This window comes from Chelonia mydas, chromosome 10, assembly GCF_015237465.2.
Source record: "Chelonia mydas isolate rCheMyd1 chromosome 10, rCheMyd1.pri.v2, whole genome shotgun sequence".
In the NCBI taxonomy this organism is placed as follows: domain Eukaryota; kingdom Metazoa; phylum Chordata; order Testudines; family Cheloniidae; genus Chelonia; species Chelonia mydas.
The window spans coordinates 62,958,625-62,981,771 of NC_051250.2; the positions used below are offsets into that span (position 1 = coordinate 62,958,625).

A 23,147-nucleotide genomic window follows, 5' to 3' on the forward strand; every position below is an offset into this window, starting at 1 on the left:
AAAATAAACAACTGGAAGGGGAGAGGCAGAGTAAATGGAGAGGCCAAAACCAAGAAAGAGTGGCAGACAGGAAGGAGAGGTAGAAGGACAAGGAAGAGAGTGGGATGAAGGAAGGACAAGCACTGAGAGGAGGCCCTTGATGTACAGAAAAGGAAAGAGCTAAGGAAGAGGTGAAACTGGGCACAGCCTGCCATTGTGGAGCACCCTGAAGAGTGAATAGTTGAAATAGAACTAGGGAGCGGTTGTCGAGGCACTACCTGGGAGACTGCAACTCAGGTGTATTGGCGGGCTCTGTGTGTAGGAGGCAAAACACAGGGGTGGGATCTACATGAGTGGAGGAGACATTTGGTATGAGAAGCTGCAAGACAGGGGTGTGGGTGTGTGAGATGGGGGCTGCTTTGGGGATAAGGGAGAGGGTGTAAAAGTGATGCATGGCTGATGGAGAAGCTGGTGTGGGACTGGGCTGTAAGGTCTTCAGGAAATACTGGGATGAGGGGGAGAAGGCCATACTGAGCCACCCAGTGAAGAGAGGAGGATGGAAGCAGGCAGAGGCGCTGGGGTGGAGGAAGTAAAGGCTCTGTGGTGGGGCGCGGGGTCGGAGGAGGCACAGGCTCGAGGATGGGGTGACCCTGGGCGAAGGGGACACTGAGCATGGCGTCGGGTGGAAGAAGGAGAGGAGGGGCGGTAGGAGGCTCTGGGGTTCACTCCAGAGTAGAGGCTGCGGCCGGAACCCATGTGAGGTGCGGGGGCCGCTCAACGGCAGGGAGGTCGGTACTAGGCGCGCGTGGGGCGCTGAGGCAATGGCCGCGGAGGGGCGTTAGGCGCGGGGAGTGGCGGGAGGCGGGGGGTGGGCGTGGGGTTTGAGGTGGAGTCACCCGGGGCTGGGAGGGAGCCGGCCCGGGAGCTTGCCGTGCCGGGAGCTGAGTCTGCACCGCCTCCCTATAATCGCTGTCAGAGCCCTGCGGAGCCCGGAGCAGGTGGTTTCCTGAGCGAGCCGCAGCCACAAGTAAGTCATCCGCCTCGCTAGCAGACTGCCATGCCGGGGACAGCGCTGCCTGCTCGGCTGCAGCGCTCCTGGGCTCCCCGGGCGCCCTGACCTAGGCAGGGGAAACAGGAGCGCTTCCCAGCGGGGGGCTGCGAGCTGCTGCCCGGAGGCGGCATCCCCTGGAGCCCCCTGGGTGGGTGGGTGGAGGTGAGCATCGCTCGCACGCGGAGCTGCTGCCCCTCAGGATTTGGGGGAGAGGGAAGGAAATCGAGTGAGTTGGCCCGTGTCTTATTTTTGTGCCTGTTGTTTTTTTTAATCTTTATTTTCAAAGAGTAGCTATATGCAGAATGTCTGGAGGTGAGACACACACACACACAGTCCTTCTGGGGTTACATGGGTTCTGGATCATAATGTCAGTGAGTAGAAAGATTTGCTTCATTTGCAAAAAAAAAAAAAAAAAAGTGGGGGGGGGGGGAATCGGTGCGTGGAAAAAGTCCTCTGTGTGTGAGAGAGAAGGAGTGCGTGGCTTTTGTTTTGGTGGGGGGGGGGGGTTCCTTTCTTTCTCTGGGTTTGGTCGGTTTCGTTGCATTTCTCTGGGTGGGTCTCTTTTCTCTTGGCTCATTGTTTTGCAGTGTTATTTCCATCCGTGCCAGTGGCCGAGAGACAGGAACGCTGCTGATGGTCTCTAAGCGTGAGGAGATGGCAGGGTTCTGTATTTTGCTGAGAAGGATTGGTCTGGGGGTAAAACTGACTTCCTCACAACAATCTCAGGATAGATAAGGGATTATGATCATAGTTGTCTGCTTTATTCAGACAGCTACTGACTCTGAGCGTAAAACTTAGAGCCTGTTCCCACCGTACAAAGGAAGCACACGCTTGGAGATGAATGAAAGCCTCTCTGTATAGCCAGTGAAAGCATTTTAGGGGGAGGCAGTTTAATAATGGATTTTTTAAATTTTAAAATATTGCTATACAAGATTCAGTGTATATAGTCTCAGCACAAATATGTACAATACAGTCTATGTGCTTTTCTTTCTATGCATTGTGTATGTGTTTGCACCTATATTACCTTTGGTTTCTCTCGTGGTTTAATTCGTTCAGGATGTTTCCACTTTCCAATTATTCTCTCAGCTGGAGTGCTCAGCAGTTTCTACTTGATGGGCTGAGAAATTCTAATTTTTTTAATGATGTTATCCACTTCTCAGATGTTACCATATATCATAGACATGCTATTAAAAGTCTTCTCTCCCCAAGGTGTCCATATGAACTACTCCTAACACTAATGCATGTGCACCCAGAGCAGAATAGATCGATACAATATTGATGCACATATATCACATATATATGCCTTTCAAATAATGTGTAAGTGTATTCACACATACAGTTTCCCCTTCCTGTTTATAATTCCAACTCCTGGTCACTTTGTTTACTTCCCCCACAGAGGGGGTTTGATTTATCTAAACAAGATGCTAGTGATAAAAAATTGGTAACAACTGGTACAACTCTTAACACTAAATTGTTCATGTGCATCAAGTGATGCTGGGTGTAAATCCCAATGGACTCTAACATATCTAATGCCCTGAATGTATTTTGGTTTGACAGTACTTGACGGACTTGCTAAGTGCTCCAGTCTGCTGAAGCTGAGTTTCTAGCCCCCAGGAGAAACACGTTAGTTATATGAAAACCTCTAACTCAGAGCTTGATTTCAAAGGGAAAATCCATGACATAGAACTGGTGTTATGATTATGGAAAGTGATGACAGCTAAAACAGACATCTAGCTCCTGTAAAATATTTATATTTCATTTTCTAAGTCACTTCTGAATTTCCTCTTTCTTCAAATAAATTACATACCAATGTACCCATTTATTTCTCTTCTTAGTAGCAATCTGTTTTCATTTTTTAGTTTTATTGTCCTTGTCACATTGATTTTTATTGATTAAATGTTTTTGTTTGCCTGTCATCATAGCTTTTTGTCCCTAGTTCAACCTTTAACCGTATTTCTAACTACTGATCAGTTTGTCTCCATCTTTCTATCGTATCTGCATTGTCCTCTTCAGTTTAGAGCACTGAATGTATATTCTTGCACACAGCACTGATCTTTCTATTGTACATTTGTTGTTGTTCTTTTAGAATAACATGGACCATTTCAAGCAGATTTTGATTGAGATAAAGTGAAATATAAATTTGACTACCCTTAATGGCCCTTTTAGATCCTTGCATACTACTTGCATTCTCTGTTCCCCAGACTCCAAATTATAATGCAATGTGAATAGTAAGTCAGTACCTCTATCTTTTTTAATGAATTTATTCATTAATAGTCTTGATCATACTTTTTGTCAACAAAATGTGTGTCTAGCAATCAGCAGATTCATGTTTTGCAAAATTCATATTTGATTAAATGCGGCATTAAAATATGTACAACTTGCATGAATGATTTAAAAATCACGTAGAAGTTCAGAAGTAAATAAGAAAAGGTTTAATAGATTGTTAGAAAACCAGGGTTTTCTTTCTTTTGTAAAAGAACCTTTACCAATGTTTATTGAATTTGCTTGTCTGCATGAAGAAAAGAACTGTTGTTTTGTTATGTAGCAGCTGTAAGAAGATTGACAGCTACAAACTGAATCTATGAAGGGTCTGTCCATGACAATTTTGAGTTTATTTAGATTTTATCATTTGCAAAATTATGTAAACAAAGATACATTTGTGGGGAAGATATATATAGATAGTATACTGTTAAGATTCTGAAGCTTATTGGGATAATTTTCAGAGCGTGGTCTTGTCTGGGATGTGACAATTAATTTAAATCTTATTAAAATATGAATACACAATTTAAAATTAGAATATATACAAGAAATACTTATTTTAACCATGCTGGCTTAACTGGAAGTATATTAAGTGTAATAGCCTATTTGTTGAGATAAAGAGAACATCATTGATGTCATGGCGTGCTTTGCATGTTTAAACAGAATCTAATGAATTACAAACATTCATTACACTACAAGCAATTGCTGAAACTTCTCAGGACCCCAAAATAGAGAGTTATTTGTACACTGATGCTCACATGTTTTCTGATTTTGGATTCACTGTAAAAACAGAAATAAATAAAAAAGCCATTGTTTTGAAATGAATTCTCTGCTAGCTCTAAATCTTTTGTTTGTCTACTCCTGTCTCATAAATTTATGTTTAAATACCTCCAACGTCTTCAGGTTATAGAACTTTCTGTTGAGAAGTGTGGGAAAGCTGCATGGACGGAGCAGCCTTTATTAAATCTTGTAAGAGTAGAGGACATATAACACACTAGGGAAGGTCAGGTTTTACTAACTATCTGAGAATAGAATGAAGATTGTTCCTTTGACCTTTCTAAATTCAAGCTATGTACTAATTTTAAAGGGCATCTTATATAAATATTGGTAATCCATTGCCTAGTGGCACATATCAAGATGCAAAAGAAAGATTAGGTCAGTACTTCTTGGACTGTTATACATAAATATTTATTTTTCGTTTACAATTCACTTCTACTTAAGCTTGAGTATTATTAAAACAGTTATAGTCATACTGTGATTTTTGTTCTCTATGGGCTCGATTGAAAGCCCACTGTAGTCAATGGAAGCGGTCCATATTTTTAGGCCAACATTTTCAACAATGACTTGTGATTTTTTGGGTGCCTCAATCTGTAGATACTAAGGGGTCTGAAGAAGAATTGTCTACAGAGCGAGTTAGTGCGTAGCAAGGCAGGGTGTGAATCTTCAGCACACTAAGTTGCCAAGCACTAATTTGCTGTAGAGAGAAGTCTAGAGTATGGGTTATCAGTACTTTCCAAAAATCAGGCCCCCTTAAAGTCTCAAGTTTGGCACCCAAAAATAGAGCCCCCCCCCCCCCCCCCCCCCCAAGTAACAAGTCACTTTTGAAGATCTTGGCCTGCAGAAATTGGAGGAGAGAGTAAGAGTAAGTAGTATAAGAAGAACCTGCTAGAACTGTTCATTATAAGGATTTTTATTTTGATATTGTGAACAGTAAAGATTTTGTAATGTCAGTTCAGATTTTGGCCAGCAACGCTATATACCTACTTTTGTGTATATATGAGAAAGACTGCATGATGGTGTTCTGTAGTTACAGGATTTTATTGGCATCAATTTATAATGGCCACATTAATCATAAGTAATAAGCCATGTGTGACGTATGCAGGTGATCCAGAAGAAGTGCCAATAAAAACCTCATACCATGCTATCATCCAAAGTATTCTGCATATGCCTTGTATTTTAAACAAAATCTATTTTCAAAATGTCTTAGACAGATATACAAAAATGTCTGTTTTTCATATCCCCTCTTGTAAAGCTGGACAGACTTCATTGCTACTAGTTCACTGCACAGTGCTCAGAAGGCAAAAAAAAGTTATAACTAATCAAACATGTCCTCTGGATGATAAAGGGTAGTAAGGAAGTACGGGGTCCATTGCTGGTGGGAATTGTCAATGTTTCCCTTCAGGTGGTCTCTTAAGGAGGCAACTGTGAAACATTTGCTTCACAACCAACCCTTGATGCTATCAGTCTGATTAATTATTGACCAGTATGACATCTTCTATTATGAGTTAAGAGAAGTTTCTGGTGGTGAGACAACTATTTAAGTACTTAGATTCCTCAGACTTCCTTGATGTTTTGGCTACAGATCTTGGTATATGGGTAGAAATTGTGCTGATGGGATTAGTAAATGATCTGGGGATGAACAAAGACTGGATGTCTATGCTGATATTGTCAGGTGTATCGGCAGCCATTAACACTGATGACCAAAGGGGGGTATTGATTTGTTTGTAGACTGCAGTAGGAGTAGATGGAGCCGCTCTTGAGTGACTCCATTATTTTCTTAAGTGCTCCCAGAAGGTGGGACAATTGCTCTTACTCCATAGGGTGCTATGGCATGGAATTCCACCAGATTGCATCTTGTTTCCTATCTTGTTCAATCTGTATATGGTGCTGATTGAAGAACTAGCATGACAGCCTATAATTACTCACTTTCAATATGCTGACAACACCTCAACTCAGTAGTACTGTCTCACCTGACTGCACCATAACTGTGGAAAGACTACCCTAGTGTTTCGAAGTGGCTGGATCTTGGATGAGAGTTGGTTGAAGCTCAATCCAGATAAAACCAAAGTGATGTTTCCTGCAGGAAACAGCCAAATGCTGTGACAAGGATGATCTATTGAGTGAGTGCATTGGCCATTTGTTACTCAAGTTTGCAGTCTGTGAGTACCTGCAACCGTTTCTCTTGGGTGTGGGTCTGACTGCAGGGGAGTATGTTTTTTTATCTTGAGGCTAGATTCTTGCAATGGAGCTACACTTCAGGTTAACTTGGAAACTTGAGTTGATTCGGAATACAGCAGCCCACTTAGTAAATGGTATACTTTAATTATGGCACAGAACACAAGTATTCCATGATGTGCACTGCCTGCCTATTAGTTTCTGGGTGGATTTTAAGATGTTGGCTTTAATCTGTGAAGCCCCAATTGGTGTGGGGCCTTCCTATGTGAGAGACTGCTGCCCTACTTTGATCAGAGAGACACATGAGCTGTATTCTCTTTTATTTGACATAGAGGGGATTGGTGATAGAGCTTCTTCCATGAGGAGCCTTCAGTTGTGGTAGAAGCACTATCTTTGGTCTGAAGTAGTCTGGGATTCTTGATTGGCAGGCCACTATGCAAGGCCCATCCTTTCCCCTCATGTCTTACTAGGGTGAGTTTGACAGCGGAAATGTGGTTTATGGGTGGTTGAGTTCTAGCGGGGAAAGCCCTACCTTTAGAGGTGTCATGGAAGGGGTTTTGCTGGAGTTTTTGCTGCTGTTTTTCGGCTTTGGTTTATTGTTCAAATAATGTAAACTGCCCTTAGAGAAGCAGAAGGAATGAGAACCTTTTTATTACATTTATAAATTAAAAAATAGCTAGGGAGGGAAGAAATATGTCATAACTTTGAAGTCTGATATCTTGGGATGTTCCACGTTGATATGTCCCATATCATTGGGATGATATCACATTGGAACATTAGGAATCTCCCCTTTTTGGTGGTGTAAAGCTCCTGTTTGTTACCTTGTGGGGTGGAAAGATACTAGATTTCAAAAACAGACTTTAGTTGCTAAGGACAAGCTTCCCTCGAAGGGAAGAGTGTTATTGCTTTCTCAGTATGTTGTATTCCACTTAAGTGAGTGGTCAACATAAAGGATAAATGCCTACTAATGTTATTAATTAGTGCAGTTACTCCTTTAGCTCAAGTAGCAAAGGAGTTTTTCTTGAAGCTGAAGATTCTAAGTTTTATCCACAAAGACAAATTGGCACAGATGTTGTTACCATCAGTTTTGTGGTACCAGTTAATAATCTGCTTCAATCTTAGTCCCTCTCCTCTATTTTATTTATTCTGTCTTTACTCCCAGTCTATTGAGTTTGCATCACCTTTCACTCAATCAAATGTTCACTGTCATTTCCCAGTCTATTATATTCTTAGCTCCCCTTCCCCAATTCAGTTCCAGCCTCACCCAGTTTATCAGTTCCATTCTCAGTTTTCCTCATCCTATGTAGTTCTCAGACCCATTCTAAATTTATCAATTCTCAGCCTCATCAGCTAATAGGTCCTTTCCCCAGTGCATCCAATATAATTCCAATACCCTTTCCTTTAATTCAACAGTTCACCTACCTATTGTTCCTCCCCCCTACTCACTCACTAACCCCAGAGAGTGTTACTATGAGACGACTAACACTTTCTTTCCCCAACTTTACAGCATTAAAGATTTTTAATTTAATATTCTATGAAGACAAGGTTTTGCATTTTAAATTCCATTGGCCAGATTGTGACATCTAATCCTACATGTGGATGGGTCTCTTCAGGGATAGATCTCACTTCTTATACAGAATATTTGGGGAGGAGTTGGGTGCCTCTACAGCACTATTCTCAAAACCCAACAGATGGTGCTCCAAGGTGTTAGATTCTGTATAGGGGAGAAGGAGGAGATTGGGCCTCCAGCCACGCAGATTATCTGGGAAGTGTAATACAATACCAGGCTTTTAGGCTTGTGAAGTTTATTTACAACCTTCAGGAGCTCCACGGAAGCATAGGGATTTCAGTAGAGAATCCTCCTGCTTTCTGATTTTCCTACAGAGAAAGATGTTGAAAACTTACAACCGTGGTTGTTAACTACAGTGCTAATTCAGCAGTGCAGATGATGTTGTAGCTACCATGCATGCACAAAACCAATTTTTAAAAAATGTTTATATCTGTTGTTTGGATGCTCTTTTTTTCCCCTTGGCAAGAAATGACAGTACCCAGTACTGAGTCAGAGCTAGCCAACCTGAAAATGTCAGATCGTACAGATCAGCCATTTTCAAATTGTGTATGTTTTTTTTTTTAAAAAATCACTTTTTTTTTCACCTTTCCATAATTCAAAAACAGGTAAATGGATTTCTCTCAAACTTGGGGAAAAAATAAAAATCATCTCTGGGTGAGGGGAAGTCAAGTATGGAACAAAGCAGAAGATTGATATGGAACATCTCAGCTAGAAATGAGAAAAATCCCAGAATGGTAAGCTTTAGCTTTTGATATTGTAATATATACTACATACAAAAACTGTTAAAAGAACATTAAGGTTGCAAAATCAAGCACTCTAAAGTTAGGAAATGCCGGAATGAAGGTTTCCTGTGCAACCTTAATTTAACCTCTTGTGCATATGCATCACAACACAGTCTTATATTACATTATCACATACTATTTTTCCCCCTGCCTTATTCAGTACACAGGATGGATGGTGCTCACTTAATTAATAGCTATTCAGTATTTTGTTTTATCCCCATTGTTCAGTGTGTTGCCCCATGCCCGCCCCCCCCCCCTCAAACCTCGTCATGGGCTTTTCTCTGGTGCTTCACAAATATTAATTTATTTTATTTTCAAATAATTTGAAATGCCTATGACCTGATTTTTAGAGCACTTAACATTATATGTTCAAATCATTAACTTCACTTGCAGCTATGAGTGCCCAGCAGCTCTGGAAATTCTAGAGTCTTATGTTGATCACCCCAAAAATGAACATACAAATAGTGACCAATTGTGAAAAATTTGGTTTAAATGTCTTGCCTGGCATCGCATAGGAGCTCTGTGGCAGTGGAAGGTACTTCAGGGCAACATTCTACTGCTTTGACCAACCTTTCTTTTCCTGCAGTCTGTCTTTTTCACTACACACCTTTCAACTGCTGCGACAAATGAAGCACAGATACTACAGACAATAACTTCTTTCATTACACAACTCAGATTCATCCCCAGCGCATTGTCTGTCCTTTTGCACTGAAAGAGGCAAGGATCTTGTTTGGAAAAAACAGTATGTGTTCATGTAATTAAAAACTGTATCATAACTCATAATTCCGCCTTTTGAGTTCTTTTTAGCGTTCTTTTAATGTTGATTTTTGTGTGTAATTCACTATGGTTTTAGAAAAACAAAGTGAAAAAAATAGAAATTCCACCATATGGGTCATCAGCAGGGTTGGAACCTTTACATCTGGTTCATAGACCTCTGCCATTTGTTCTAATGGTATAACTGTTAACAGTAGTCGATTATCTACTATGGGGACCAGTACTAGAGGGGAATGAGACATACGCTTTGTCAATGGGATTCACAGATATTTGCTGACGGCAGAGGAATGATCAGTCTTAGAAATCTTGGGTTACATTTGGGCTCTGGAAGGGAATGTTCTATAGTGGGCACAGACTCTTCTACCCCTGTGTCTGCCCACTGCTCTCCCTGGTTTCTCATCCCAGTCTTTCTCCCACATCCTGGCAACTAGTCTCAGCCTCTCTCCCCAGGCTCCTCCTCCCAGACCCAGTCTCATTTCCCAAACAATCCTAGTCTTTTTCTATTCCCCACCTCCTCCCACACCATTTCAAGTTCTCCCCTGCCTCTTTGTATGACTTTCCCCTCCGTGATCATGCTGACTTTAGTACCAGTCTCCTCTTCTTCCAACCCACTTCCCAATGCCTTGTCTCAATTTACTCCCTCTGCTGACACCCCTTCCAGTTTCAGCTTCTTTCCTCTCTGTATATGAATCAGGCTGCCGCCGCCTCCTCCATGTTGTCTGGCCCCAGAAGGGGGACGCTAAGGATATGTCTACACTGCAGTTAGACACCTATGGCTGGCCTGTGCCAGCTGATGCAGGCTCAGGATAGGGGGCTGTTTAATTGCAGTGTAGACATTGAGGCTTGGGTTGCAACCTGGGCTTTAGGACCCTGTGATGTAGCGGGTCCTAGAGCTTGGACTACAGCCTGAGCCCAAACATCTGCACCACAATTAAACAGCCCTTTAGCCCAATCGCGGTGAGCCTCTGTCAACTGGCATGGGCCAACCATGGGTGTCTAATTGCAGTGTAAGCATACCCTAAGAGTACAGAAGAGACAATGTTCTTGCTCTTTGTTCTGGTACCTGGTGACATAGTGGCAGCAGCAACTGAAGAGAAAGCCTGCTCAGCCACTGGGATGGGGTCCTTGCAGACATATTCTGTGAAGATTCTATCTACCAAACACTAACAAGTCTCTACTAAGCATGTGCAATTTCACAGGAATTGCAAAAGGCACATTGTCGACACCAGGGCAATACCCTCCCTGTACTAAATTTCAAGGCCATGCTTCTAGCATGGGAGTACTACAGCTTCTCAATGAAACTGTAATTTTCAATAATTTTTAATATAGGTATAAGTATACTTTCCCTAATCTTGTTCTCCAAAACATCTAAACTGTTTTAGTTGAAACTTTTCTGAAAAGATTTAGTCTGGGGCACACACCCAGCATAGGAAATTTCATACCAAACAGTTAAAGTTTGATAAAGCAACTGGAAACAGCATCTTTATAATGAGAAGTGTTGGGGAACCTTAACTATAGGCATCACTGCCAGTTCTGCCTACAATACTTAGCTACAGTGCTGCAAGTTACTCTGTGCCTGCAGACTCCTGAGCCCATCCAGAGTGTCTTGGAGGTTTGGTGTCATACATTGAAAAGCAGTTTTTTATGTGTGCATCTGTGTGTGTGTATGTATAGATATAGACAGTATGTGAGAGAGAATATATTAAATAAATAAAATGAGACTACGAGATAGGATGGTGGCATGAAGATTTCAGTAGCAATCCAACAAGAGTTTGAGTTGACTGCTTTACTCGCAATTGGGAGATGTACATATGTTGATAGATAGATATGGGAAGAGAAAGAGATTGGTTTGTATGTAGGTATTCATCAGCTTAAGAGAGAGTAAAATGCAGTTGAATTCTATAAACCAGTACAGTTTGGAAAATAACATTGTTATGGAGTTATAATCAATTTACCACATCTAACTTCACATACATGGTTCGTCACTTTTAACAGACAATGAGGAGTTTCTAAAGATTGCAGTTCATTACTAAATTAGGATTTACCTTGCTGGTGTTTAGAATTTTAAAAATTTCTTTCCAGTTAGACTCTTTAGTTTTGTATGTGACAGGAGAAAATACACATTTAATGTTTTTGTTTTATTTTAATTGAAATGGTGGATTTCTTTTTATCCTATGCATTAATTTAATGTGCTGCAAGTCTTTTTAACAGATGTGTATTCACTAGGAGATTGAATGTGTTGTCACTGCTTTACAGGCTGGCAGACGGTTCAACTCTCTAAGCCTGTTTCTGTCAAATGAATTTTCTTGGATTGTCTGTGCATGTGCAAAGCTTCAAAATGTCGTAATTACCTCTTTAAAGGGGAAAAAAAAGAAAAGAAACCAAAGCTAAAATTCAGCCTCCGATTCTCATTTAATATACAAAGAAAATTGTATGGTTTAAAGGAACCACAGAAGACAGAGAGAAATGTTATAACATGAGCAATCAAGATTTTGAAAATGCTGAATAGGAGTTGTCGCTGAAAAATCAGCCTGCAATTTAAGACTTTAAATATGTACAAATAAATGTAAGAAAAACTAACATTAAACTTTCACACAAACTTGCTATATCAATTATCAACATACTCTGAATGTTTGATGGACCAATTTGCAGGAGCTTTGGCCATGGCGTTCTCATTAAAGTCAATGGGCATCTCTCTCCTCATGGTACATCTGCAGGATGAAGCCCACAGTACGTTTTAGTATTAGAAATAGTTAATTTCATTTCAGCACTGTTTTGTTTATCTAAATGGTATCCCTAATCTGTCCACTTAATCTACCTAAAAGTGTTTGTTCTGTATACCAGAGCATTAGCACGTTATACAGAACTCGTCAGTTTTTATAAAGGGGGGGGGGAAGGTTTTGATATCTTGTGCCTTCTGAGACACATTCAGTTTTACAATATTGTTATCTATGTGAATTCCTATTATAATTTAATCCCTCCCAAAAATAGTTGCCAGCTCTATTAGTCAGGAATCCATAGAGGGTACAAATGTAAGATCTTGGTAAATAGACAATATTTCACAGAGAATTGTGAAAAACACTTTGCAAGATTCATGGCATGAATTAAGGTGCTAGCTGATTAAATTTTGCAGCTATCTTTTCAAACACCCAAAGAAAGCAAATCCTTCGTAAAATAAATCTAGAGACCTTCTTAAAGAATGATACTGGAGTATTTTAAACTTAACTCCTGAGATTCTGAAGTGCCAATACTACTTATAAATCAGAACTTTCTTCCTAGTATTCAAGACAATGTGCCTTTGATGCCAAGGTTGGGGACTTCATGGTTGCCTTTTCGCCAAAAAATGCATGAATACCAAAGAAAGTTCTCTAGCACAAGCTGCAAAAGTCTCTTACCAGGAGGTGTCACTGCAGTTCAATATGAACTATTGAAGTATATCTCTCGGGACAAAATAGATTCAAGGTCTCATCAGACATGAATGCTCATGTCATCAGATACAGCGATGTGCTGCCAGTGTTTAAGAAAAGGAGTCCCATAATTTCCTCCTCTGCCTCTTTTAAACCTTGTGTACCATGTGCCTTCAGAAGGGAGAGTGAGTGACTATAGAATTTTTTCCCATTTAAAGAAAAGTGCTTTCTGCTAACCAAGAAAAAAGACATCACTTCGTGAAGAAATGTATATTAAGTGCACTTGCTAGATTGACACTTTGTTCCTCAAAAATATACTTAGTGCAGTGATTGTATAGTGCAACTTTCGAGGTAATATGAAGTGTGTGTGAGAGAGAGAGAAGACCTTGTAGAGATAGTATCTTGGTGTATCCTCTCCTGGGGATTTTTTTTTATATACACCTGACACTTGATGTAATCTGATCCATTCCCTTGACCCTATTCATTCTTTCAGAATAGTGACAGACTTTAATACAGGGCTGCTATGAATCCCCGAAGCAATTCCCAAAGGTTATGTTAGGAGTTACTTTATAGAAAAATCATTGTAGACCTTGGGTGAAATCCCCATGTGCAAAGGGAGTGGAGCTAGGGCCAAGTTCTAGCACTGATTCATCTTATTTCTCAGAACAGTTCTCACAAGCAGTTTTACTCTGAGCTTAATGTATATTTCATGTAGCCTGCTAATGAGGTGAAAATTTCTTAATTATACCAGTCTGTGGAGTTATGTTTATGGCTCTTATTTGTCTATTCTCTGTTTATGGCACACAATAGTTCAGGCTCCTCTGTAGCTGTAATATTTTAGTGTAATCAGGTTATTGGGTTTAGTACAGGAGCAGCTGGGTGGGATGAAGTGGCCTGTGATGTGCAGGAAGTTAGACTACGTGATATGGTGGTCTCTTCTGTCCTTAAACTCTGTGTGTGCAAAAAATAATAATCAGCCTGGCTGGGTTCAAGCAGGTGATCTACAGGTAAAAGGCAAGATTTTTTCCTCTGTCAGTTTAATATGTGATTAAAATGTCTATCAACTCTTTTCATAATTATTGTTTGTATAAAGTCCTGTGTTCCAGATAACCAGTTGTGGGTTTTTTAACCTAGTTTTTTCATAAAGAGCTGAATCCTCCCTTGCTGAGTCAGTGCACAGGGCAGACTAAATGGACCAAGTTGGCTGTCCCTTGGCTGCCTCCACTTGGCTGCCATGTCTGGAAAAGGGAGAGGAAAGTGGCCTATTGTGGGAAAAGAGAGGATGAGCAAGTCTCCCATGCTATCTCCCCAGTGCACCTGAGTGCACCTCAGATAACTCTAATTTTTAATAAAATACATCTTAGGTTCCCTGGATGAAGATTCTCTCCTCTCCCTAAAAAGAAAAGGAGTACTTGTGGCACCTTAGAGACTAACAAATTTCCTCTCCCTGTTGCTGCTCCACAAGATTTTCTTTTGCCCTGGGGCTACACTAACAATGCTGGGAGAGAGGGGCTGCCCAAGATTTATGGATGACTGGGGAAGGGGGGCTTAATTTACATGAAATCCTTGTCCAACCACTTCCAAACAGCTCTGTGTCTTGCTGCAGTGGAGGAGGGTTAGCATGTATCTGTGCCTCTTCTTCACAGTCTTATTGTCCTTACAGCTAGTCAAGCTAATGCAGACACAATGGGAAGTAGGAACTAATTAGCCGCAAACATCTGTGCAACTCAGCTTGATGATTTGGCCCAAAGTAAAGGGAACTGCTGGACCCATGGGAGTTGCACCTGTGAAACAGAGTAGAGTTTGTCTCTCTCATGTTAATTGCATGACATTTCAGCTTGTTTCTTGGAAACAAATTACTTGTATTCAATGGCCATTTGTAGCACTCAGTGTATATGTGAAGGGTCTCAATAGATTCCTGGAGCTATCTATAGAATATTCTCATAGGTGTTAATCTGCAAACTATTAAAAAACTAACAAAGAAAATTGAAAGTGAACATTATGTAATTACTCTTAAGATTCAAGAGGTTTCAATTAACAATTGTTTTGGTGATCAATATTTCATTACACTACTGAACTAGTCTATAATGTTTTTGGAAACAATTAGTATTAATTTCTCATGAAGAACTTTCATTAATTAACTGATCATACTTATTTACTGACTTAATAAAAATTCATGTGACAGGAATTGTCCAGCATATTCAGCAATCATTTTTATTAACATAAGTGTTAAAATACCTTCTTTTACAGCCTTCCTTTGATTGTTTGCAAGTACAAATATAAAGCAGTGTGATAGAATCAGTCTCTTCGCAGGTATCCTTATTAAAATCATATATATGGCTAACCAGGAATTTCTTAATTTTTTTTTTTTTTAAACTTAGATCCAGCTTAGAAAATGACATACATGTTCCTGGCCTTGCAAATTCAGGAGCACAAATAGGCACTGCATTAAATAAATTCTTGCTAGAATTAGCCATATTTGTGTGTTGTGGGGGGAACCCTATAAAGCAGGGGTGGCCAAACTTACTGACCCGCTGAGCCACATACAATAATCTTCAGAAGTTCGAGAGCCACACCTGATGGTGCTCGGGGCTTCAGCCCCACTCCTGCTGAAGCCCCGAGATCCTCCTTCCTGCTGGGCAGAAGCCCCTACTCCACCACCCCACTGCAAAGCAGAGGTCCTGAGCTCTCCCCCCAGTCTGGCAGGTGAAGAATGGGGCGGGAGTGGGGGGTCCGCAAGCCACAGTTTAACAGTAAAAGAGCCGCATCTGGCTTGCGAGCCACAGTTAGGCCTCCCCTGCTATAAACTGATGTAAAATCTGTACTTAAAGTGGACTCCACCTATGTGCAGCTAAAAGAATTCCTGTCTTGCTCGTCTGTTTGGTGGAAAAGTTATGTGACTTTGCATTTCATGAATGCTCGTTTGTTCTAATTTACATCCAGACAGTTTGTTTCTACATTGTAGCTTTGTTTGTTTAGAAGAATATTTCAAGAACCAGAATTAAAAACAAGTATACTCTATAAAGTAAATTTCAAAGTAAGAACCAATAAGGATGTATGACATGGATTGCATAAATCTCCACTATATGCCTGAAGTGTGTATGTTGCAGTGAGGTTATTTATTTTATTCTTATAGACTAATTTGTCTAGTAAAAAGGGTTATAACATTTGCCAGGCTGAGAGGGGGGAAAAAACAGAATGAGAATGTACATCCCGGGCCAGTATGTTTGCAGACTTCACTATGACCTTGGTTTCAGTGCTTCCTCATGGATTATCCAGGCAAAGGTGTCACTCATGAGTTTTATCACAGAGACAGCCAATATTTAAGAAACACAGGAGAAATTTCCTTTGTTTTTCATGCTGTGCCACAGATACACTGCAAGCAGAATGAACAGGAGAACGATTCCTTTAGACTCATACAGACGGTGGGGAAGGGGGGGAGGAGAGTCATATCCCCTTGCTACCCACAATGGAAGAAATGCTTCTGCAACCAAGTTACTGTTTACCCCTGTAGGAGGCCTGAACAAACTGTTCATGTTGTAGTGGGTTTAACTGGCACGAATATTTGCCCAGTACACTATACACTTTGTCAGAGATTGATCTGTTGGAAATAGAGTGGAGGTGTACATTGGCAAGATCGTGTAGGCAACGTGCACTGCCACTGCTTCTGCAGTGCCTGTGTTGTACATAAATGCAGATTTCAGGGCCTGAGTATCCTCTCACTTGGACCTTATCTGCACACAGAAGCACTGATTTAATTAAACATGTTTTAAAAAAAAATTAAACTGGTGCAAACCCCTGTGTGGATTCTCTTATATGGGTTTGAAATTTGTCTTATTGGTTTAGCTTGTACCATTAAATTTACTCATAAAGCTGGGTTTAACCCAATAACAGTGGTCAAACAGGATTTTGTTAAATACATCAGTTTAAAAATGCACATTTTAGCCTGGCCTATACACAGAGTTGTGTGCGCTTGTTCATTTTTGTTACTGGTGCAGAACCCTGTGTGGTTACTCATATTGGTTTAAACCTGGCTTCTATGGGTTTAGCTTGCACCAGTAAACTTACAGGTGCAAGCAAAACTGATGTAGCCTCTCTCAACCCAATATAACTTTGTCCAGTTTGGCTAAATTGGTTTGCACTGATTTTGGTTAAACCAGTGCAGCTTTTGAGTAGAGACAAACTCTGTTCATATCGATACCATTTTGTGTATAGGCAAGACTTTATATTGGTTTTATATCAGAGTAATTCCATTGACTGCAATGGGATTACTCCTGCTTTACAGTGGGAAGACCTTCACATATCCATGCTGTCAATCTCTCAACTTTCACAATCACTCAGTTTACTTCTGCCATCCCCCTCAAAAATGCATTTACAATTCCTGAAGGAGAATTATTGCTGCATTTTCTCCTTTTGCATATGCAGATGCTTTGCTACTCATCTGTCCTGGACACAAATTTAGGACTGCTGCTGGAGTTTCTTATTTTGAGTCAGTCAGTAGTCAAACAATAAAGATACTTAAATAGATTTTAATAAATGCTAAATAAGGGTGTTTCAGAAGTAGTAGTTATCCACTGGGTACCATGATCAGAAAAACAAAAACAAAAACAAAAAACTTTGGGCACTTTAATATTATTATGTATTTGTTTTCTATAGCCAATGTATATTTAAACAATAAAGCATGACAGGGAGTATATTTCAGAGGCATGAATATACACTTCAGGCATATTATGGCTGAAGGGAGAGCTAATTTAACTCCCTGAGTAGTGCAATAATCTTTTTAGAAATGCATTACCTGATATCTTATTGCAATTACTAAATAGTAATTTTAAAAAAATCCTAAAAGAGCTATACTCTGGGATTTACTTGGGATTTTGATACGTTTGGTATCAATGGCAGCTCGTAAGAAAAGATACATTTACATGCTGCATTCTAAAGCTATTTGCTTCATTCATATTGACACTAGCATGCAGTGAGGTAATAGCTAACAGAAGCATCAAACCACAAAATGCATATGCAACCATAGTCAGTAGTCCCAGTGCATTTTTCCTATATACAGTATCCATAAATTACTTCTTCGTTTAGCTTTGCTTAGAGTAAATTATATGTTTGAAGTTGAAAGCCGGCAGAAACCATAATGCACTACAAGCCCAATTTGTTTTTAGCATGACTGAAAAAAGCTTTACTAACAATGTACAAAGAATTTTTTTAAATGTACCTGATTTTTTTTTTCAGTATAAAACATCACATCAAACAATACATTAATATGATATTTAGTGAAATTTTTGGGTATACAAAAAGTGCAGGATCAGTCTGATTGCATCAGGAAAAAAAGTAATAAACCATGTTTTATAGGAGAGTGTTTGTTTTTTAACTAAAAAAACCCCAAAACGATCTATAATCAGAGGTTTTAACATCTGTTCTTCTCCAATTGTTTTCTTACAGACTACTGTAAAATATTACAGAAGAAATCAAAGGCTTATTAAAATTCTAGTAAGAAGGTTTTTGTTTTGTTTCGTTTTCTGGGAATACAAAAAGCTGCCTTAAATAAATGTTAACAAATTACATTATAATATCTTATAATTAATTTGTGTCTTAAAGGAAACCTGCTTGAGATTATTGAGTCTTCTCAACTTTCTTTGGATAAAGTCTAACCTTCCTCTCGAAAATAGACAAATGGGAAAGAACAGTGAACATTAGTCATACTGTTTTTTGTGTGAAATAGAAGTTTGTTTACTTGATATAATGTTTTAGTTGTTCTCTCTTTGGTGACAACCATAGCGGAGACAGAAAACCTTGACAGAAGGGTTAAAGACTGTACTATATGTACAAAATTGGTGGCTACTGTATGTAAACAATTCTCAGTTACACTTCATGCAAGCATACTTTAGCGCTCTAACAAACTGATACAGTAGTAATAGAAGCAATTAGTGGCTGGTACTCGGGCTGTCGTGTGTGTATGTATAAAAAAGTATATGTATGTGTATGTAAGTGTGTGTGTGTGTATGTGTGTGTGTGTGTGTGTATATATATATAATACATGTATAAAAAGGTTTGTGTGTGTGTGTGTTTATATATATATACACATCTGTGATCATACAAATTGCTATAGATCAGACTAGTATCCAGTCTCTGATTGTGGCCATTACCAGAGGCTTCTGGGTAAGTTTCAAGGAAACCCATAGTGGGCAATAATAGAATAACCTGTTCTAAGGGAAAGTTTCATCCTAATCCACATCACTTAGTGGTTAGTTTAGGTCCTGGACCTTGAGGGAATACATACTTTCATATATTAAATATATATATATTTTAAACCAGACCTGGGTATCTGTGGGTACACTCCTTTATTTATTTAAATGTCTAATGCTTTTCTGAATCTGTGACCATAGGCACCCTGGTATTCACACACTACACACTATTGCAATAATATTTGTACAAAATATGTCTTATGAATTATTGTATGTAAGCTAATAACATGCTGGTTATTAATATTGCAAAATGTGTGTGTGTTAATGGTATATGTAAAGTCATGAATTCCCTCTAGATGTTACTAGAACATGTTTGACTAGACAGCTTTGCCTAAGTAAAGGTGATAAATAAGTCTGTCCTAGATTAAGGAATGTGGGTTTACCTCAATTTACGTATTGGCAGAAAACAAAGCTATCAAGCTAAACCAGTAGGGGTAATCCTGCTCCTGAACTCGGGATGTTAGATGGGGCGGGATCTGAGTTACTACAGAGAATTCTTTCCTGGGTATCTGGCTGGTGAATCTTGCCCACATGGTCAGGGTTCAGCTGATTGCCACATTTGGGGTCGGGAAGGCATTTTCCTCCATGGGAGATTGGAAGAGGCCCTGGGGGTTTTTCGCCTTCCTCTGCAGCATGGGCCACTGGTCACTTGCTGGAGGATTCTCTGCACCTTGAAGTCTTTAAACCATGATTTGAGGACTTCACTAGCTCAGACACAGGTGAGAGCTTTATTGCAGGAGTGGGTGGGTGAGATTCTGTGGCCTGCATTGTGCAGGAGGTCAGACTAGATAATCATAATGGTCCCTTCTGACCTTAATATCTATGAGTCTATGAGACGCCGAGAATTAACATGACTCCTGCATCCCAAAGAGATGCAGGAGACTGAGTCCCCAGGAGGTCTTCCTGACTTGTAAGACAAAGACATCCTTTTGGGAATATACAGAACAGAGGGAGAAATCTTATGAGACAAAGATACCAAACAATTTGATCTTCGTGATTTGATCTTTTACAGACTGGCCAGTAAAAAAGCTGGAAAGGAGACTAGGGTAAAGAAACTATCTTGAACAAAGACTGTATCTTGCTAGATTAAGTTTTAGACTTTTAGATGCTTCTTTTCAGTTTTATTTGCTTGTAACAATCTCTACCTTTTATCTCTTTCACATGGTATCACTAATGCTCTCATTAATAAACTTGTTTTATGTTTACTATAAACCAATTCAGTGCTGTGTTTGAAGGGAAGGGTGGAAAGTGAAATTAATAACCTGTGATGTACTGAATCTTTAATGAGTGGCAAACTTAATATCTTCTGAGAATGCACAGTAGGGTAGGGGCTGTGCATTGCAGAGAAACATCTCAGAGGCTGGAGTTGAGTGACTTTTACCTGCTAGGTGAGGTTTGGATGGGGAGAGTCTTGAGGAGTTTGCTGGTGAGGAAGACAGATTGCTATGGTAAGGAATTGACACACAATCCAGTTGTCGGCAAAACTCACGCTTGCTGAGGCAGAGTGGTAAGAGAGTCGGTCACAGCTCTGGATATCTTGGCCTCAGTTATGTCTTGTGATGATACGTTCCACAAGTTAGTTGTGCACTATGCAAAAAATACATTTCCTTATGTCTGTTTTAACTTTTTTGCCTTCCAATTTAGTTGAATCTCCCCTTTTTCTTGTATTATAAATAGGAATACCTGATTTGCCTTATATGAATTCATTATTCTGTATAATTTGATCATGTTCCCTCAAACTCTTCATCTCCTCATAAATATTCCCAGTCTTTTAAATACTTCTTCCATGCCTCTGATCACTTTTATCACCTATCTCTAGAACTTGTTTCTACTTTTTTATATTGTTGACTTGTGGAATGACATTATAGTATGTTAAATATTGATTTAATCTCATTCATTTTACATCCTAATATTTTATTTGCTTAAAAAATGTTTTCCCTAAACATTGAGCGAAGGCTTTCATTGAGCTGTCGAAAATGATACTCAGGGTCTTTTTCCTGTGTGGCTGCAGTTCAATTAGAACACCAGAAATATGTAATAGTCGTCCATGTTATTCTTCCAGAGTGAATTACCTTGCATTTATCTACTCTGAAGTATTTATTTTCCATATTATCTTGTGCTCTGATTCCATCATATCTTCTAATCTAAGCAGGGCTACATCAGCATTTGGATAGGAGACTTCTGAAGAACATATACATGCTGCAAAAGTGGTACAGATGATTCAACAGAGACAGTGAAGACTGAATCATATCTTGAATCAATGCCTCAGCATAAAGTTAAGGAGCACTGTGCTGCCAAAGGTGCTCTGTTTTGGATATGTAAAAATAAGGTCCTGACCACCTGTAGCCATTAAAGATCTTGTGGCACCTTTAGCAAGTAGTGGGATATTAAGACCAGTGACCAGGCCAAATATTAGTTTGGGTTATCTGTCTACATTCCCCTACAGTTTCAATTGGATTCAATATTCTTTATCCCTTTTCCAAACAGCTGTATAATGTGTGTCCTGCCTCCTTTATGTAATTTGGGCCTTTCATCTCTCTGTTGCATATGCACCGGGGAGTATATAGTTCTGTGTTTGTAAAATATTTCAGGATCTTTGGGGATGAAAGACAGCATATAAATGGAGGAATATTATTATATACTCTGAGACCCGATTAAAGCCAGCAGAAATTGGTGGCTGCAGAAATTCTTATTCAAAGAGGGTTAAACAATCAAATCAGCTCCATCTAAATCCTATAAACTATATTTTGGTAAAAATATTAAATCAGAAGGCTTTTTTTGTACTCTATGTGAAGTCTGAGCAGAATTTAATTACTAAAAATGAGGCTACTATAGCAAATATACGGATGCATATCAAATTCATTCTCTAAACTGGGTGAGGACTATTAAAATTGTTCTACAATTTCAAAATCAGATCTTTCTTTTGGGAAAAAAAATCATAAAGGGTTGAAATTTATCAAATGTAATTAGCTATAGCCTGGAGTGTTGATTATTTCCTTTTCTTTGGCCAGCTGTAATTCATTTACTGAATACCTGATGATATTACAGTTGCTGAAGGAGCTTATGAGGAACTCGCATATTGCTAAACGCTTGAGTGCTAAGAGATTTTTTGGAGCATTTAAAATAAAAGGAGTGGAAGAGAAAAATAAGTCCCTGGGAATTATGAAAAAATTGTGGGCACAGGCATCCCACATAATCCATCCTAAAATGCTTCTATATTGTACTTTTAACTATGGAATGAATATTGTGGCAATTTTCCCAAAGGCTATTAGTTTGTCTGTAAGAGGTAATTCTTCTTCTGGCATGATGCTGCCCGTCCTAAAATTAGTTTTAATGTTTTCAATACTTTACACACACATTAATTATTCTGTGTCTACACATATATGCATAATTAATTGTTTACGTTTCTCTCATATATACACGCGCACGCATAATTATATACAAAAGAAAAATACAAATTTGGGTAATAATTCTCAATGTGGATCCAGAGATTCCAAAGCCAGAAGAGACCATTGTGATCATCTAGTCCAGGGATCCCCAACCTTTGGCACACGGCCCGCCAGGGAATGCTCCTGGTGGGCCAGACCAGTTTGTTTACCTGCTGCCTCTGCAGGTTCGGCTGATCGCAGCTCCCACTGGCTGCGGTTCGCCGTCCCAGGCCAGTAGGGGCTGCGGGAAGGGCGTCTAGCAGATCCCTCGGCCTGCGCCTCTTCCCGCAGCCCCCATTGGCCTGGAAGGGCGAACCGCAGCCAGTGGCAGCTGCGATCGGCCGAACCTGTATATGCTGCAGGTAAACAAACTGGCCTGGCCCGCCAGGGGTGTTCCCTGGCAGGCCACAGGCCAAAGGTTGCCGATCCCTGATATAGTCTGACCACCTAAATAACATAGGCCGTAGAACTTCCCCAAAATAATTCCTCAAGCATGTCTTTTAGAATAACATCCAATCTTGATTTTAAAATTGTCAGTGTCATAGAGTCCACCACCACTCTGGGTAAATTGTTCCAATGGTTAATTATCCTAACTGTTAAATGTTTTTGCCTGATTTCCAGTCCATATCTATGGGTTTTCTCAAGTGTAGGTCATTGTAAAGTCTAAGCAGAGGATATACAATTGACAGCTGAA

General features: G+C 39.7%; 1 protein-coding gene across 7 annotated transcripts in view; it reads left to right on the forward strand.

The window, feature by feature from the left end:
* Positions 1–751: 751 nt before the first annotated feature.
* SEMA6D (semaphorin 6D) overlaps positions 752–23,147 on the forward strand; it is a 274,558-nt gene continuing 252,162 nt past the window's right edge. For 6 of the 7 annotated variants that reach the window (XM_037911092.2, XM_037911094.2, XM_037911096.2 and 3 more), the window contains exon 1: positions 872–1,006. The gene's annotated coding sequence lies outside the window, so the exon portion shown is untranslated. Of the gene's footprint in view, positions 1,007–23,147 lie in introns of all 7 variants that reach the window. The other variant, XM_037911097.2, reaches the window with a different exon arrangement.